At 46.1% G+C, this 19,697-nt stretch overlaps 1 protein-coding gene across 2 annotated transcripts in view; it reads right to left on the bottom strand.

Moving 5' to 3' along the window:
* The window catches only part of FYCO1 (FYVE and coiled-coil domain autophagy adaptor 1), a 77,660-nt gene extending 76,790 nt beyond the window's left edge, over positions 1–870 (bottom strand). For both annotated transcript variants that reach the window (XM_007983940.3, XM_073010286.1), the window contains exon 1: positions 746–870. The gene's annotated coding sequence lies outside the window, so the exon portion shown is untranslated. The remainder of the gene's footprint in view (positions 1–745) is intronic.
* Positions 871–19,697: the final 18,827 nt, after the last annotated feature.

Genomic DNA, 19,697 nt, shown 5'->3' with positions numbered 1-19,697 from the left:
GCCACGCGGTTAACGTGTCAACCACATGTGCTTTTCTTACAAAAAATAAAATTCCGCCATCCTCCCCGCTCCGCACCACACCCCGCCAGGTTTCAACAGCACGGACTCCAGTCCAGTGAGTGCAGTGCCGCCGCGCCAGAGACAACAGGTGTTTCGGGAAAAGACCTCTGGGGGCTATCTCCAGACCCTGCACATGGGCACAAGGGGCAGTGGATAGTGAATAGGCCTTGGCCAAAGGATGGGCCGGGAAGAAAGAAGCATCCCTTCCTGGGAGGAGGGGAGAGATCCGAGCACCAGCGGAGCCTTGCAAAGTGAAGGTCTGGGCTGTCCCGGCCCAGGAGGGCCAGAAACTAAACTTCCTAAAGCCCACGCAGGCAGGAACTCGGGGGCCTGCCCCATTCTGTGCTAAAGGATCCAGGCTTGTTCTGAGACGCCGCACGGTGGGCTCCTTTCCTTTGCGGCCCCTCCGCCGTCCGGGGTCTTGGAACTGGTGTTTGGGGTTTGTCTTTCTAACCCACCAACAAAGGCAGGCTGGGTGCCTGGGCCGGCTTCCACGGGCCCGAAGTGCTTCCCGGCCCGCTGGGCAAGGACTGGGGAGCTCCGGCAGGGTCTGAGGGAGACCTGGGAGGGGCGGGGACTGTAAGGGCAGCAGGTGACAAGCCGCGGCCCGACCGAAGCTCTCGGCTCCGGGATCGTGAGCGACCCAGGTGCCCCCAGAGTCCAGACGGTCTCCCGCGGCACTTACGCGCTCGTGGGTCCTCCGCCGGGCAGAACCGAAACTTTCTGGGGCCAAGCGGAAGAGGATGGGACCGCGGTGCCGACGGCCATGACACGCACACCAGGCGGCTGGCAGGGGCGGACTACAGCTCCCGGCGTGCTCCCTGGGGCTGAGGCCTACAACTCCCGTCGGACCCCCCCCCCCCCCCCCCCCCCCCCCCGGGGCTCAGACTACAACTCCCGGCAACTCCGCAGGGCCGGGGTTAACTGCTCCCACCGCCCAGTCCCCGGAGCGCCTGTCCCACCCCACGACCCAAGCTGCCCCGGGTTAACCCTTGCAATCCCGGAGGGCCACAAATCAAATGTCTGGCATCTTGACAAGGCTGTTCTTGTATGGCTAAGGAGCACTCCAAATGTAGCTAGTTCGAGTTGAATTGTGCACGTGCTCTACGTGTGAAATACACCTACGTACCAGAGTCCGAAGAATGTTAACTAGCTCATAAATTTTTAGTGATTGCGTATTAAAATGATAATATTTTGATATATTGGGAAATAGAAAAACATGTATTGGTGGGCCGAATTTCTCATCTTTTAATCCAACTTACTTCTTAATATCAGGGTCTTACTTTAAATTAGTGCTCAAAAACTACGTGTTTATGAACTACCACCCCTAACTTTGGCCCTATCCTCAGCCCACCTTCTGTTTATAAGATGGATGTTGCAAAGCACTCTGGAACTGAATATGATAGAACAAAATGCATTCAATCAATGTCTGTTATGGGGACAGTAGTAAAGAGAAATGCAAAACGGGGACTTTGGCCTGTAACTGACTGCATTCCTTCGCTGTGGCTGGCTATCCTTTACTCTCTGCCCTAGTTCTCATCATTTAAGCCAGAAACACCTCTCTCCCTGGTAGGACCTAGCTCGTGGTATCCAGTCAGTAACTGTGGTGGCCCAACACCCTTCTAAATTGAGGAAGCAGGGTGTTGTCTGGGTAGAATGATACAGAAAGAAAATCAATTTCTTAGTTGAGTTTAGGCTATGACATCTCAGCCATCTAATTTTATAAATTAGATGTAGCTAAAACAATGAGTTAGAGGGATAGAGTTGTCAGTTGGGGGTGGGGTTGGGAGGAGGTACATGAATACAAGTGATTTTCACTCTTGTTAACAGAAAGGAAAACAGAAAGAAAAAGGGGAGAGTGAGAAGATGATAAAGAGAAAAGTAATCAACGTAGTGGTCTAAGAGAAATCATTGCTCCAACCACTGTCTCAACAGCTTCATGCAATATTAAGGATGAGAGAGATTTTAATGTTGGTCATCTGGTCCAATATCCTTGTTTGAAACTGTCCCGGGGGAAAGGGGGAAAAAACCTCCCTCAAACCGTGTTTTTCCTCTACTCTTACACAACAACAACAATCATCAACACAGGAGAATACTTTGGTGACCAGATGTGTATGGGGTTTTCCCCACACACTGAGCAGCGGACCACACCTGGGTGTCCTCCAGTTCAATTCTGACACTATCTACCTGGAGTATCAGATCTCACAAGTGGAGGGCTCAGTCCCCAAGACTGCCTCCTCACCTTTAAACACCAGTTGTAAGTCTGGGCCTCCGGAACTTCTGAATGACTGACTTCAAGTTGGGTTCCCATGACACCTTCTTTGGGTTCAGCTAATTTGCTAGAATTGGAGGTTCATAGAACTCAGAGAAACACATTTACTGGTCTATTATAAAGGATACTGCGATGGATGCAGATAAAGAGACACGTAGGATGAAGTGTGGGGGAAGGGGCGTGGGGCTTCCGTGACTTCCCTGCGTGCACCATGCTTCAGTAACCTCCACGTGTTCAGCTATCCGGAAGCTCCCTGAATCCAGTCTTCTTGGGTTTTTATGAAAGCTTCGTGATGTCAGCATTGCTTCCCCCAGGGTATAGGGCAGGACCCTCTCTTGGGAGGGTCTTAAGACCTACAATCAGAAAGTCGGGGGAAGATTAGAGTCCTGCCTTAGAGCAGGTGAAAGGAGGGCAGAAGGCCAGAGAGACTCGGTTTCCTGAAGCCTAACATACCTGACATAACAAAAGACTGTAACAAGGGCTATGGGAGTTATGAGCCAGGAACTATGGATGAAAACCAATATAAATAGATAGGTAGGTAGGTAGGTAGGTGGATAGATAAATAGATAGATATCATAATACCACAGAAACTTAGACCCAAAAGCAGTTTGAAAAGAAGAGGAAAAACAAACCTAGTATTTATTGAGGACCTATATGCCACTCCCTAGCCCCCGCCCCAAAAAAACAAAAACAACAACAGAAACCCATACAGCATTGTATTTAAAACTTGCAGCCACTCTGTGACATAATTAGTATTCATTATCCTACTTTGAAGATGAGGAGACGAAGCTCAGAGAGGTTAAATGACTGTCCTTGTCCACCCACCTAATAAGTGGTGGAGAGTGGTGGAGGCTGGGGTAGAGCTGGGGGCTCCTGAGGGGTCTTCCGTCACCCAGCACACTGTCAGATACAGGGAAGGTTAACAAAATCACTACTGTTCAGGTAGTTTAACATGGATTTCCTTTATAGATAGAGCTGAGTATTTCAAACTATCATCTTTCAAACAAACATACAAACAAATGCGGCATATTCTTGTGTTCTGATGTGAATACATATTAAGAGATCAGATTCAAAATCACCGAATCCCCACATCCTCTCCTTACAGCCTTAACAAGCAGCAGGAGACTATTCCTCACTGGAAGCTGACCATACCCACAGCCCTGATGAGGGATGAGGCTCTTGGAGTGATTGTCAAGGGCTTTGTATGTGCCAGGTGCCATGTTATGTGTATTCCACACCTGGTTTAATTTTATCCTTATATCAGTCTTATGATACATAATTATCCCCATTAAGCAGATAAGCAAACAGCCTTAGAGAAGTTAGCTAATTTGCCTAAAGCCCAAACCTTATAGTGGTAGAACAAATTTTGAGCTCAGGTCTGTTCGATTGGAGTTTAAGCCTTTAACCACTGTGATGGCAGCTCCTTCCATGGGACAGCCATGTGCTCTGCCAAGGACCCTACCATTGTGGCCCCTGCTGGTCAGGCCAGAAGTGGATGCCAGCCATGCCAATGGCCTGGGGTGGCAGTTCAAAAGAGTCAGCCTCCTCTTGATAGTCACTGGTCAATTAATCTCTCTGCTGGAAGATTCAAGTGTAAGACCCACAGAAGGAATCAGAAGTTGATTGCAGAATCAACAGCTCTAAGCTGGTTGAGCTATCTTCCCCTACAGAACACAGATTTTTAGTAACGACTCATAGACAATGCAGAAGGATGTGGACCTCAGGGCTCCGGAATTTGTTTTGAATTCTGACATGTATATTTTCCAGAATTTTTTCTTCATGACTCTACTATTGACTTTTCTCCTCAACCCTTCATCAACTGAAAACTTTTGAAATTTTAAAATAAGTTCTTGATAATACAGAGTTAGACTTTTTCCATTTTGAGTGATAGTAATAGAAAATAGCATTTCCCACAGAATAAGGACACTATTCTTCCTGGTTCACCCAAGAGAGCCCGTTATCCCAGCATGAATATTCATAGCACTTCTGTTCACTCCCAGTGGTGTCCCATTTTCTCAATACATTATAGTTACTGTTCGGGAAAAACTCTCAAACTGGTTTTCCTCTGTTGTCACACCACAACAATCAACACAGAAGACTTCTGTATTTCCTGAGGATTCCTTTCCACCAGCAAGCAAGCAATCACTTCTGCAGCAGATACCAACTGGGTGTCCTCCAATTCAATTCTGTCACTGTCTACCTGAAGATGGTGTCAGATCCTGCCATTTTGGGACCCAGAACCCAAGAATCATGCTTCCCTCCTTAGATACCAGTCACAAGTCCAGCCCTCCAGAACTTCTGACTGACCAGCTTTGAGTTGGGGTTCCCAAGACTTCCTCTTTAGGTTTGATTGGTTTACTGAAGCACCTCACAGAACTCAGGGAAACACATTTACCGGTTTATTAAAAGGATATTACAAAGTATACAGACGAAGAGATGATACACAGGGCGAAGTATGGGGGAAGAGGCACCAGAGCTTCCATGCTCTCCCTGGACATGCCACCTCCCAGGAACCTTCACGTGGTATGGAAACTCTACGAACCCAGGCCACTTGGGTTTTTATGGAGGCTTCATTATATAAGCATGATTGATTAAGTTATTGGCCATTGGTGATCAACTTAACCTTCAGCTTCTCTCCCCTCTCAGGAGGTTGGTGGTGGAGCTAAGTCCCAACCCTCTAATCATGCCTCTGTCTGTGGTGACCAGCCCCACCCTGAAGCTGTCAGTCTGTTAGTGCAGGTAGCTAGACAGACATGAGCAGGGCAGGAGACCCCCTCACCCCTGCCAAGGAATGTCAGGTAACCATCAGGTGACTGTTAGGGAGGAGGACGAGGAATCTCACATACACATTTTCCTCCATTTCTCAAATCACTTCCATGCCCTTGCCAATATGCATCCAGACCTTTAAGGTCATATTTGAAGGGAAAGAAGTCCATTCCATTGTGGCAGCTGGCTGAGCTGGTATAGACACAGGCTTCTCATCTACTTTAAGAAAAATGGGAAATGAGATGATAAAAAAAGAGATACTCACTTTGTTGCTAGAATGCGCTGACAGAGTCACTATAAGTTCGTAGATACAAGGAGATAGGCTGGCCCAAGGCCACAGGCTCAAGAGACAAAAGTACCCACAGGACAGAAATGAAGGCTGGTCCCAGGCTACAGGCACAGAATAGATTACCCTAGAGCAAAGATGAAGGCAAGGTTAAGGGTACCCATAAGATCAATTCATTCTGAAACTCCAAGGATGAATAAGGGGCCCCCTATTCACTCCGGTATCTCCTCTCTTCTCAAATGGATAATCATGATGGGATGGGAGCGAGGTTAGGGGTACCAGGTAAGACTGGTTCACTCTGGAGCCCCAAGGATGAATGGGAGATACCCTGTTCAGGAAAGGATAATAGGGAAATAAGAGAGGACACTTTCTTTTTCCCTTTTTTTCCCTCCTCTATTTTCTCTTCAAAGATGGATAATCATGTATTCATACCATGGGACATGCCCCTCGGATGCATCCTCAAGAAGTGAGAAAAGTTTGAACCCTAAACGCTAAAAAGGAAAAGACTAATATTTTTCTGTAACTCAGCCTGGGTTGAATAAAAGCTCCAGGACCAGTAATGTTGGCCAGAAAACAGATGCATAAATTTTAATACAATCCGTCAACTAGATTTGTTTTGCTATCAACAGGGAAAATGAACAGAAATCCTTTATGTACAGGCCTTCGTGACCCTAAGAAACAACCATGGCCTTTGTCAAGCTTGTAAAATGGATCCAGTGATGATAGCGGCCATTGTCAGGTAGCTCCCTCCAGTTGGTTTGGGAGGCCTCTTATTGGGTTTACCCAGGGCTCAAGCCCCAGAGAAACCAAGGGCAGAGGTTGGGTCAAACCCCACTGCCCCTTCTACCCTTTACATCCAAGTCTCCCAGCCCTGGAACCTTCCTCTTTCTATCCAGGGTCACCCTCTGGACACCACCCCCTTAAGTTATGCCCCCTTCAAGAGGTTAGCAGCCCCAGTGGACCCACTAGAGTCCAGACTCCATTCACTATGCAAGACCCGAGCCAGATTAAGATGGAAGTACGAAGTTTATGGAAGACCCTGAAAAATACATCAAAGAGTTCCGTAAACTGGGCTAAACATTTGAACTCACCTGGAGGGTCCTCTTAGTCATACTATGGCAAACTCTGTCTAAGGGAGAATATGACTCCATTACAGAGGTGACCCAGCAATTTATAAGTGCAATGCACATGACTGACTCTGGTGGCAGCACTGTGGGGGCCACCACGGTTCCCTAGGTTGACCCTAATTAGGGTTACCACACCCAGGGGGGTATATGGGCAAGGAACCACATGTTTCTCTGTCTGGTAGAAGGAATGAAAGCTAGCAAAACAGAGCCTATGAACTATAATAAATTGGCCTTAATAGATCAAAGCTCTCTTGAAAATCCCTAGAGAGGCTACAAGAGGCCCTAATGAAACATACTAACCTGGACCCAGACACACCAGAAAGACAACTGACCCTAAAGGACCATTTCCTAACTCAGGCAGCCCCAGATATTCAGAGGAAACTCCAAAAGCTAGCATTGGTACCCAACACCCCGGGCCTGACATTTTCAATATAGCTTCCTCAATCTTCTACAACCAAAACCAGGAGAAAGAGGAAAGAGCTCAGGAAAAGGGAGGCAAAAGGAAAAGTGGCAGCTCCAACTCTTGGCTGCACTGCAAGTCTGCCAGCCCCCTCCAGGTTGCCCTCAGATTACCCTCGCAGTAACTGCCATCAGCACAGGAGGGCAGGCCACTGGAAGGCAAACTGCCTCAATGAGACTGATGGAAAAAAGCCCCGCATGGCTTGCCCCTACTGCCACAAGTTTGGCCACTGGAAATGGGACTGCCCTGAGGACCGAAGGGACTCTGGGACAGAATCCCAACCCCTGATGGCCTTGAGCTGAAGGAGCCCTACACAGCAGCCAGCTCCCAGACTGAACATCACTGTTGAAGGGACAGACCCAAGGGCTACTTTGGTCATGGCAGGTAGGACTATAAGTTTTCTTTTGGACATGGGAGCAACCTGCTCAGTGCTTACCTCTTTTCCTGGGCAATTATCCTCCAAATCCTCCCGGGTGCTGGGGCTAAATGGGGTGCCTATAACCTGAAGATTTATTCCTCCTCTGTGGTACCTGTGGGGGAGACTGTCTTTTCTCATTCATTTTTAGTGATGCCAGAATATCCTATGCCCCTTTTGGGTAGAGATAGTTTATTTAGACTAGGGGCTTAGTTAACCTTTCCTCCAAGGCAACACCTCCTTTTCCAAATACAATCTTATGCCTCAAGGAAACCACACACAGGATGAACTGCTGACAGACCTTTCCATTAATCCAGAGGTCTGGGCCACAGGAATATATGGAAAGGCCATAATGGCAATGCCCATAGTAATTCACCTCAAGGATCCTTCTTGCTATTCTTGTAGAAAGCAGCTGGCCAAAGAGGGACTTTGGCTCCTAATTGAAAAATTTCTGTAACATGAATTATTAATAACTGATAACTTGCCCTGTAACACCTGCATCTTACCTGTTAAGAAGAGCAATGAGGCCAGATGCAGTGGTTCACACCTATAATCCTAGCACTTTGGGAGGCTGAGCCAGGCAGATCACTTGAGGTCAGGAGTTTGAGACCAGCCTGACCAATGTGGAAAAACCCCGTCTCTACTAAAAATACAAAAAAAAAAAAAAGAAAAAAAAAAAGAAAATAGCCAGGCATGGTGATGCATGCCTAAATCCCAGCTACTCGGGAGGCTGAGGCAGGAGAATCACTTGAACCTGGGAGGCAGAGGTTGCAGTGAGCCAAGATTGCGCCATTGCACTCCAGCCTGGGCAATAAGAGCAAAACTCCGTCTCAAAAAAAAAAAAAAAAAAAAAAGAGCAATGACAAATACAGGCTAGTCCAGGACCTGCAAATCATAAATGAGGCAGTAGTCCCAATGGTCCCCAACCCATATGTATTAATAATTCTAGGAGAAGTACTTCCAGATCTCAGTTGTTTTCAGTCTTAGATCTCAAAGACACTTTCTTTTGTATCTCCCTAGACTCATCCTCCCAATTTTATTTGCATTTGAGTAGGAGAATGAGAAAGCAAGGCATCAACAGCTCACCTGGACAGTGCTTCCACGAGGTTTCACAGATAGTTCCCACTTGTTTGGGGAAGCCTTGGCTAGAGATTTGCAGGACCTGACTCTTGAGGTGGGCACATGGCTCCTACAGCATATGGATGACCTGTTAATCTGCTCCCCTGCAAGACAGCTGGGAATCCAACATCTAGTCCAGACACTAAATTTACTGGCAGACAGAGGGTACAAGGTGTCCAAGGCCAAGACACAGCTTCTAAGACAAGAGGCCCAATACTTGGGGATAATCCTGACCACTGGAGAACATAAGTTCTCCCCAGAACAGATACAGGCCATCCTTAAAATACCTATCCCAGCCACCCAAAAGCAGCATCAGGCCTTTCTAGGTATCACAGGATATTGCAGACTTTGGATACTGGGACATGGTGGGACTTACATCGGGCTCTAAAAGAAGGCACTGATAGGGACCCACTTCTTTGGGTAAAGGATCAGGAGCAAGACTTTATACAGCTAAAAACTGCCCTCTCACGAGCCCCAGACCTTGGGTGACTGACACTAACCAACCCATTTCAACTTTTTGTCACTGAAAGGCAAGGTGTAGCCCTAGGAGTTCTAATTCAAACCATTGAGCCTATCAAATGTCTGGTAGGTTGCTTTTTAAACAACCTAGATCCAGTAGTGCAAGTGTGGTCACACTTATTGCAGTGGCCATCCTACTTGAGGAGGCCCTTAAAATCACCATGGGACTGTCAGTCTGGCTCCTGACATCCCAGCAAGTAGGCCCCTTATTGAACATAAAAGTGTCATAATGGCACACTGATAACAGACTGCTAAAGTACCAAGTCTTGTTAGAAAATCCACAGGTAACAGTTGAGTGGTATTCCCTCCTTAACCCAACCTCTTTACTGCCACTATAAGGAGACTATAACTCAACACATTCATGTTGTGAGATACTTAACCAAATTTATGCCAGCTGGGAAGACTCAAAGAATCAGCCCCTAGATAATCTGGACGAAATATGGTTTTCAGATGAAAGTAGTTTTGTCTGGAATGGAACTGGATATGCAGGGTACACTATAGTGTCCCTTCACCCAGTTCTGGAGGCTAAAGCTCTGTTCCCGGGGAGCTCAGTGCAACTACCCAAACTCATTGCACTAACCAGAGCCCTAAAACCAGGGACAGAAAAAGAATAACTGTGTACACAGATTTTAAATATGCCTTTCTGGTGTCTCATGCCCACTTGGCTATCTGAATGGAAAGGGGGGTACCTAACAGCTTGGGATACTCCTATTAAGTATGGGCCTCAAATCTTAGAGCTCCTAGAGGTTGTTCATTTGGCCTGGGAAGTGGCAGTAGTGCACTGTAAAGGACACCAGAAGGGTTCTGGTGAAACTGCATGAAGAAAACAGTTAGCTGACCAAAAAGCTAAAGAGGCAGCTGTCTCAAAAAACACCTTCTTGGGGGCCTTGCTCCCCTCTCCCACCAATGAACTGCCCCCTCTCCAGTACACTAAGGAAGAAATAGATTGAATCACCCAACGTGGGTATAAAGAAGAAATCAGTGGTTGGTACAGGTTGGGAGGGTTTCTCTACCTAAAGCCTCTCAAAGAAAGTCATCATGAGTTTCCACAACTCCTGTCGCCTTGGAAAGGACAGACTACGGCAAATTTGTAAATGGGTATTTAGCAGGAAGGGACTAAATAAAACTATTCAACAGATTTGTCAAGCCTGCACCTTGTACACTGTAAATAATCCCCTGACAGAGAAGCCCCCTCCATTAATAAGTGCAATCCCAAGGAGAGGCACATACACTGGGGAGGACTGGCAGATGGACTTCACTCAGCTTCCCAAATGCTGCAGGAGCTGAGTGAAACTCAACTCCAGCCCATGGAGCCACCCTGCCCTGACAGTTAGCAAGAGGCCAAGACCCACAGAACAACCACCACTGCCCCTCTAGCAGCAGGAAGCAGTTACAGAAGACTGATCTTCGTCCATTTTCCCAAAGAATTGGGTCTTGCACTCTTGAGCAGAGAAATGTTAGAGTAGGTAGTTAGGCAGACATGAGCAGGGCACGAGGGTCCCTCCTCCCCACCAGGAATGTCAGGTAACTATCCGGTGATGGTCAGGCAGTTGTCAAACTGTCTCTCTAAAATAGTAATTAGTTGCAGCCGGCAACTAGACCGTCCTCCAACAGACAGAAAACACCTGAAGCTGGTGATCAGCGGCTTCTCAGTAAGATCTCAGGAATTGGGGCAAATGGGCTCAAGCATGCACACTAAGCTGCAAAATGGTGGAGTTTAACTGGTATATGACCTTCACCTGGGAACACTCAGCTGGTAAGGGAAAAATGTCTCAAGTGAGCCCATGTACAACTTCCTAACACACTGCACATGCGGCCCCTCCCAAGTGCTGGCAGACCAGTGCACGGAGGACAGGCTGCCCCGAAGGAAAAATCAAAGGAAGAGAGATGCAAAACCCCAGACGCGTGCCAACATATAAAACCCCAAGTCAAGGGCCGGATGGGGCACTTGGATCTCTCAGGTCACCCACTTGGCCCTCTTCCAAGTGTATTTTACTTCCTTTCACTCCTGCTCTAAAACTTGCCTCTGTTTCACCCTCTGCCTTATGCCCCTCAGTTGAATTCTTTCCTTTGAGGAGGCCAGAATCGAGTAGCCGCAGACCCATACAGATTCGGTGCTACTAACAAGTCAACATTAGCATACAAAAAACATAGCACTTGGAAGATTCCAAGAATTTTAGGAGTTGTATGCCAGGAAATGGGGATGCAGACCAAATATCTATTGCGTAATGTCACAGTCACTCTCTCTGTAAGTCAAGTAGTTCCCTGGGATAGTAAAGACTGTTTCATGAACAATATTAGACCCTGTGGTCAAATAAGTTTTGAAAACGGGACTGGATGAAGACAAAAAACGAAGTCCTATACCACAGGACTCTGGGGAACCTCCAAATGTTTAAAAATGACCCCCTGGTTGCAACCTTTTCCAGGAAGTCCAGGAAGCAATTGCAGCTGGAGATTTGCCATTTCACAATTGTGAGGCAGTTACAAGATAGTAAGGGATGGGGACTTCAATTCACCTTTGGGCAAAATGTTTCTTTATCTTGGAAAAAAAGCACTGAAATGGGCCTCTTTGTGCCCATTCTCTGTTTCATACTTTTTTTTTTTTTTTTTTTTTTTTGAGACGGAGTCTCGCTTTGTCGCCCAGGCTGGAGTGCAGTGGCACCATCTCGGCTCACTGCAAGCTCCGCCTCCTGGGTCACGCCATTCTCCTGCCTCAGCTGGGACTGAGTAGCTGGGACTACAGGCGCGCACCACCATGCCCGGCTAATTTTTTGTATTTTTAGTAGAGACGGGGTTTCACCATGTTAGCCAGGATGGTCTCGATCTCCTGACCTCGTGATCCGCCTGCCTCGGCCTCCCAAAGTGCTGGGATTACAGGCCTGAGCCACTGCGCCCGGCCTGTTTCATACTTAAAAACAGAGTTTGGTAATAGAAACTGTTTGGTAATAGAAAAGTTGTATTTGGTTAAATCACAGCTGTTTATCATTCAATAAATATTTATGGAGCACTCCAGGTATTATTCTAGATCAGGGGTTGACAAAATTTATATTAAAGAGCCAGAGGTAAATATTTTAAACTTTGTGGCTCATGTGGTCTCAGTTGCAACTGCTTACATCTGTCATTATGGTGCAAAAGCAGCCATAGACAATACATAGGTAATGGACATGGCCATGTTTCAACATAACTTTATTTGCAAAAACCAGCAGCAGGTCAGATATGGCCATTTGCTGTCTCCTGGCTTAGATGCCTGGGCTACAGCAGTGTACTGAATGGACAAAAATCTTTGTTCTCATGGAGCTTATATTCTAGAGGAGGGAGATAATAAGCATGATAAACAGATAATTTAAATGTTAAGTTAGAAGGTGACAGATACTATGGGGGAAAAAGAAACCATAGAAAAGGAATTGCAAGGCTGGGATTGGGGGTTGAGTGGGAAGAAAAAGTCTCTCTTAGAATGTGACATTTTGGCTGAGCATGGTGGCTCACACCTGTAATCCTAGCATTTTGGGAGGCCTTGGTGGGAGGATCATTTGAGTTTAGGGTTCAAGACCAGCCTAGGAAACATAGCAATACCCTGTCTCTGTTTTCTTTTTTTTTTTAAATGTTCAAAAACTAAAAAAAAAAAGAGAGAGAGAGAAGGTGACATTTTAGCAAACTTGAAGGAGGTGAGTATGGCAATTTTAAAACATGTTCACAAGCATGTCTTTGACATTACTCTCACCCAGAGGTAGTGGTGGTGAGTGGGAGGATTCTATGTCTTCTCCCCTTGAATCTTGGCTGACCTTTGTGAATTGCTTGTAACCTAAAGAATGCAGCAAAAGTGATGCTATGGAACTTCTGAGGCTGGGTGGGAATAGACAGTGCAGTCTCTACCTGGTTCCCTTGGGATTGTTCTCTGTGGGAGCCAGATGCCATGTAAGAAATCTGATTCACTGAGAACTCCCTGCTGGAGAGTCCACATCTATAGCCCAGTGGAGCTCCCAGCTGACACCAGTGTCATCTGCCAGCTGTGTGATTGCACCATCTTGGACGTCCTGCCCAGTCAAGCCATGAGATGATGGCAGCTTCAGCCGACATCTGACTGCAACTGTGTGAGTGATCCTAGGTGGGAACTGCCCTGCTGAGCTCTCCCTGTATTCCTGACCCACAAAATCCTTGAGCAATACACAAATAAAATGATAGCTTTAAGCTGCTAAGTTTCAGGATAATTTGTAAGGCAAAAATGGTATCTGAAATAGAAATCTGCTACAAAAAGCAGACTGGGAAGAGTGAACTGTGTCAGATTGTATTTTCCAAAGATGGTCACAGTATGATTTCCCATCCCATGTGTTTTCCCACAATGTGACCTTGCCACTTCCCCATCAACAGGCAGAGTCTAATTCCCCTCACCTTGATTCTGAGTTGCTGGCGACTGCTTCCACCAATATGGAATGCAGAAGCGACACTGTGTGTTTTCCAAGGCTGAGTCACGAAAAATGATGTAGTTGGAGCTTTGAACTTTCATATAAGAAGTCTGACTACCCTGAGGCAGTCATGCCACGAGGAAGGCCACATAGTGAGGTGGATACGGAGCAAGCCTTGGGGATAACTGGAGAAATAATTTTAGGCAAAAAGAACAACCAGTGCAAAGGCTCTGAGTCAAGACCTGGGCCTAGTGTGTTTGAGGAGCCACAAGGAGGCCAGTGTGGCCAGAGGAGAATAGACTGTAGGGACAAGGGAAGAAGCAGGGAGCCAGCTATGAGAGTGCAGGTGAGTCAGTGTGGTTGGTCACAGAAGAGATGGGGGTGAGAAGTGGTTGGATTAAAAGGCAGAACTGAGAAGACTCGATCATAATATGAACTGGTCATAAACATTGAGAGAAACAAAGGAACCAAAGATGATTCCTAGCTTTTTGGCCAATGGAAGAATTGAATTAGCAAAATCAGAAATGGTGAAGACTGTAGAAGCAGATGTGGGGTTGTATGTAGGGGGCAGGTCAATAGCTAGGTTTTAGACATAGATTTCAGACGCTGATTAGACATCCAAGTGGAGGTGTCCGGCAGGCAGAAGTTGTCACCAGAAAAGGGATCTTGTCCCAGACCCCAAGAGTGGGTTCTTGGATCTTGCACAGGAAACAATTCAGGGCGAGTCACAGAGTATACTGAAGTTAAGTTTACTAGAGGCTACTCAATTGCAGAGTAGGGTGTCCTCAGAAAGCAAGAGGAGGAATGCAGTACCTTAAATGTAGTGCTGGCTTATATAAGTTATTAAGAATAGCGTACTGTATCACGAAGGCCTGTGATCAGCTTGTGACAGTCTATTAGTATTGTTACTTTCCTGTTACTATTATCTTTAAAGCAAAACCTGTTCTTAAACTAAAAATGCTTTTTGTTCTTAAAGTATTGGGACCTTTCCATAAGTTCTGGGTCTTTATTTAGTTAACACTATTAACTAATTCCCTCAACCACAAACATCTTGTGACCAAGAGTGCCCAGCTCCCTGGAAATGTAACTCAGCAGGTTTGGCTTTATCCTGGCTTTATTAAAGATGGAATCACTCTGGTTAGGACGCCTCGGACCAAGCTGCATGAGTTCACATGCAGGGGAGAAGTTTGAGCTGCTGCAGATATAAATGTGGGTGTCATCAACATATAGTTGGTTTAAAGCAATGACTTTCAGTTTGATCTCAGATCCCTTTAAAAAATTGTTTTTATTGGCCCGGCGTGGTGGCTCACACCTGTAATCCCAGCAATTTGGGAGGCTGAGGCGGGCGGATCATGAGGTCAGAAGATCGAGACCATCCTGGCTAACACGGTGAAACCCCATCTCTACTAAAAATGCAAAGAATTAGCCAGGAGTGGAGGTGGGTGCCTGTAGTCCCAGCTACTCGGGAGGCTGAGGCAGGAGAATGGTGTGAGCCCAGGAAGCAGAGCTTGCAGTAAGCCAAGATCGTGCCATTGCACTCCAGCCTGGGAGACAGAGCGAGACTCTGTCTCAAAGAAAAAAAAATTGTTTTTATCATAGTAAAAACATATAACATTAAATTTATTATCTAACAAAATAAATGTATCATCTTAATCATTTTTAAGTATACAGTTCAGTAATGTTGAGTATATTCACATTATTGTACAACAGATCTCTAGAACTTTTTCATCTTGCAACACTGAAACTCAATACTCATTAGACACTGCCTCCCCTCCCCCAAGGCCTGGGTAACCACCTTACTACTTTCTGTTTCTATGATTTTAACTACTTTATCATGAAGGAAATGAAAATACTTTGAAATCATCTTTGCAAAAATTATAACAGTGAGAAAATTATGACAGTGAAAGAGATCTAACCTAACTGATCCATCTTGCTTCTAACCTTCAAGCTGCCCCTGTTCATTCCTGGGCATAGATCAAGCTAACTTTGGAAGGAATTTAGTTTATAGTTTAACTTTGAAACAAAGATAGTAATAGCTGCTCCCCAGAACAAATCCCCTCCTTGCCTGGGGATCAGACTACTTTTGTAAAACTCACAAATTAGCCACAGGATTAGCATTTATAACTCAGGGAACACATGGCCAGAGGCCACAAGATCACTAACCTCTGATTGCTAATGTGGATAACATTACTCTTGTAAGACCTAAGATTGGTGTTTGAGGTATTTTTCAGAACCTGCATTCAAGTCGATCAGGGTGCCACCCAGAACAGTAAACTGGCCCATTGGGTCTTCTGGCCCCTATCCAGAAACTGACTCAATGCAAGAGGAAAGCGTTGACTCCCTGTGATTTTATCCCTGACCCAACCAATCAGTATTTCCCCTTCCTAGCCTTCCTGCCCACCAAACTATCTTTAAAAACCCTAGCCTCAGCTGGGTTCGGTGGCTCATGCCTCTAATCCCAGCAGTTTGGGAGGCCGAGGTGGGCAGATCATGAGGTCAGGAGTTCAAGACCAGCCTGGCCAATATGGTGAAACCCCATCTCTACTAAAAATACAAAAATTAGCTGGGCGTGGTGGTGCATGCCTGTAGTCCCAGCTACTCAGGAGGATGAGCAGAAGAATCACTTGAACCTGGAAGGTGGAGGTTGCAGTGAGCCGAGATCACACCACTGCACTCTAGCCTAGGTGACAGAGTGAGACTCCATCTCAAGAAAACAAAAAACAAAAACCCTAGCCTCTAAATTTGCAGAAAGGCTGATTTGAGTAGTAACAAAACTCTTGTCTCCTGTTTAGCTGGCTCTATATGGATTAAACTCTTTCTCTATTGCAATTTCTTTATCTTGATAAATTTGCTCTATCTTGGCAGTGGGCAAGAATAACACATTGGGCAGTTAAAATTTTACTCCAAAAATATATTTCTTTGACGTATTTTGAAATGGCTGCCACTTGGCCATCCTGACAGAAGTGGCTTTACAAAGCTGTCTTACGGGGGGAAAATTTGCATCTGTAGAGACTCTTCATTAATGCATCCATGCCCTTTCCCCTTTCTATGCCTTTCCACAGATCCAGGAGAGATTGAGTCTGACACCTTTAAAAATCTGAAAAGAAACATTTATTATCTGATATGCTTTGGCTGTGTCACCCCCCAAATTTCATCTTGAATTGTAGTTCCCATAATCCCCCTGTGTTGTAGGAAGGACCCAGTGGGAGGTAATTGAATCATGGGGGCAATTACCCCCATGCTGTTCTCATGATAGTGAGTGAGTTCTTATGAGAGCTGATGGTTTTTTTTTTTTTTTTTTTTTTTTTTTTTTTTTTTTTGAGATGGGGTCTCACTCTCTCGCCCAGGCTGGAGTGTAGTGGCCGGATCTCAGCTCACTACAAGTTCCATCTCCCGGGTTTACACCATTCTCCCGCCTCAGCCTCCCGAGTAGCTGGGACTACAGGCACCCGCCACCTCACCCAGCTAGTTTTTTGTAGTTTTTTAGTAGAGATGGGGTTTCATCGTGTTAGCCAGGATGGTCTCAATCTCCTGACCTCGTGATCCGCCCGTCTCGGCCTCCCAAAGTGCTGGGATTACAGGCTTGAGCCACCGCGCCCGGCCTTTTTTTTTTTTTTTTTTTTTTTTTTGAGATGGTGTCTGGCTCTATTGCCCAGGCTGGAGTGCAGTGGCATGATCTCGGCTCACCGCAAGCTCCGCCTCCTGGGTTCACACCATTCTCCTGCCTCAACCTCCCTATTAGCTGGGACTACAGGCACCCACCACCACGCCTGGCTAAATTTTTGTATTTTTAGTAGAGACGGGGTTTCACCGTGTTAGCCAGGATGGTCTTGATCTCCTGACCTCGTGATCTGCCCGCCTCAGCCTCCCAAAGTGCTGGGATTACAGGCGTGAACCACCATGCTCGGCCGAGATATGATGGTTTTATAAGTGTCTGGCATTTTCCCTACTGGCACTCATTCTCGCTCCTGTTACCCTGTGAAGAGGTGCCTTCTGCTATGATTGTAAGTTTCTTGAGGCCTCCCCAGCCATGCTGAACTGTGAGCCAATTAAACCTCTTTTCTTTATAGATTACCCAGTCTTGGGTATTTCTCCATAGCAGTGTGACAATGGACTAATACAGTAAATTGGTACCAAGGCAATGGGATGCTGTTATAAGGACACCTGAAACTGTGGAAGTGACTTTGGAAACTAGGTAACAGGCAGAGGTTGAAACAGTTTGGAGGACTCAGAAGAAGACAGGAAAATGTGGGAAAGTTTGGAACTTCCTAGAAACTTGGAGGGCTCAGAAGACAGGAAGATGTGGGAAAGTCTGGAACTTCCTAGAGACTTGTCAAACGGCTTTCCCAAAATGCTGATAGTGATACAGACAATGAGGTCCAGGCCAAGGCGGTCTCAGATGGAGATGAGGAAGTTGTTGGGAACTGGAATAAAGGTGACTCTTGCTATGCTTTAGCAAAGAGATTGGTGGCATTTTGCCCCTGCCCTAGAGGTCTGTGGAACTTTGAGCTTGAGAGAGATGATTTAGGCCATCTGGTGAAAGAAATTTCTAAGAGCAAAGCATTCAAGACGTGACTTGGATGCTCTTAAAAGCACTCAGTTTTATGCATTCACAAATATATGGTTTAGAATTGGAATTTTATGTTTAAAAGGGAAGCAGAGCATAAAAGTTTGGGAAATTTGTAGCCTGATGATGTGATAGAATACAAACCTATTTTCTGAGGAGAAATTCAGGCCTACTGCAGAAATTTGCATAAGTAGTGAGGAGCCAAATGTTAATTGTCAAGACAATGGAGAAAATGTCTCCAGGGCATGCCAGAGGTCTTCATGGCAGCCCCACCCATCACAGACCTGGAGGCCTAGGAGGAAAAAATGGTTCAGTGGGCTGGGCCCAGGGCCTTGCTGCTTTGAGCAGTCTTGGAACTTGGTGCCCTGCATCCCACCCATGGCTAAAAGGGGCCAATATACAGCTCAGGCCATTGCTTCAGAGGGTGCAAGCCCCAAAACCTTCACAGTTTACTTGTGGTGTTGGGCCTGTGGGTACACAGAAGTCAAGAATTGAGGTTTGGGAACCTCTGCCTAGATTTCAGAGGATGTATGGAAAAACGCTTATGTTCAGGCAGAAGTTTGCTGCACAGGCAGAACCCTCATTGAGAACCTCTGCTAAGGCAGCATGGAAGAGAAATGTGGGGTTGGAGCCCCCACATAGCATCCCCACTGAGGCACTGCCTAGTGAAGCTGTGAGAAGAGGGTCACCACCCTCCAGACGCCAGAATGGTAGACCCACCAACAGCTTGCATTGTGCACCTGGAAAAGTTGCAGGCACTCAATGCCAGCCAGTGAAAGCAGCTGGGAGAGGGGCTGTACCCTGCAAAGCCACAGAGGTGAGCTGTCCAAGGCCATGGGAGCCTACTTGTTGCATCAGCATGACCTGGATATAAGACATGGAGTCAAAGGAGATCCTTTTGGCACTTTAAGGTTTAATGACTGCCTTATTGGATTTTGGACTTGCATGGGGCCTATAACCGCTTTGTTTGGGCCAATTTCTCCCATTTCAAATGGGTGCATTTACCCAATGCCTGTATCCCCATTGTATCTAAGACGTAACTAACTTGCTTTCAATTTTACAGGCTTATGGGCAGAAGGCACTTGTCTTGTCTCAGATGAGACTTTGGACTTAAACTTTCGGGTTAATGCTGGAATGAACTAAGACTTTGGGGTAATGTTGGAAAGGCATGATTGCATTTTGAAATGTGAGGACATGAGATTTGGGAGGTGCCAGGATGGAATGATGTGGTTTGACTGTGTCCCTACCCAAATCTCATTTTGAATTGTAGTTCCCATAATCTCCATGTGTCATGGGAAGGACCTGGTGGGAGGTAATTGAATCATGGGGGCAGTTTCCCCCATGCTGTTCTTCTGATAGTGAGTGAGTTCTCATGAGATCTGATGGTTTTATAAGCATCTGTCATTTTCCCTGCTGGCACTCATTCTCTATCCTGCTGCCCTGTGAAGAGATGCCTTCCACCATGTTGTAAATTTCCAGAGCCTTCCCCCACCATGCTGAACTGTGAGTCAATTAATCTTCTTTTCTTTATAAATCACACAGTGTTGGATATTTTTTCATAGCAGAGTGAGAACAGACTAATATACTATCTATTCTTTCTGAGGGAGGCTACACTTATATAACAAGGTCACCTTTGCTAGCCAAGCCTCTTCTTTCCCTCCAATAGCCTGTTTTACCAGAATCTAAGCTCTCATTTTTCTGTA

Source organism: Chlorocebus sabaeus, chromosome 22 (genome assembly GCF_047675955.1).
Source record: "Chlorocebus sabaeus isolate Y175 chromosome 22, mChlSab1.0.hap1, whole genome shotgun sequence".
Lineage (NCBI taxonomy): Eukaryota > Metazoa > Chordata > Mammalia > Primates > Cercopithecidae > Chlorocebus > Chlorocebus sabaeus.
The sequence above is the reverse complement of the archived record's forward strand: the minus strand, read 5'-3'. Positions and strand labels throughout refer to the sequence as shown.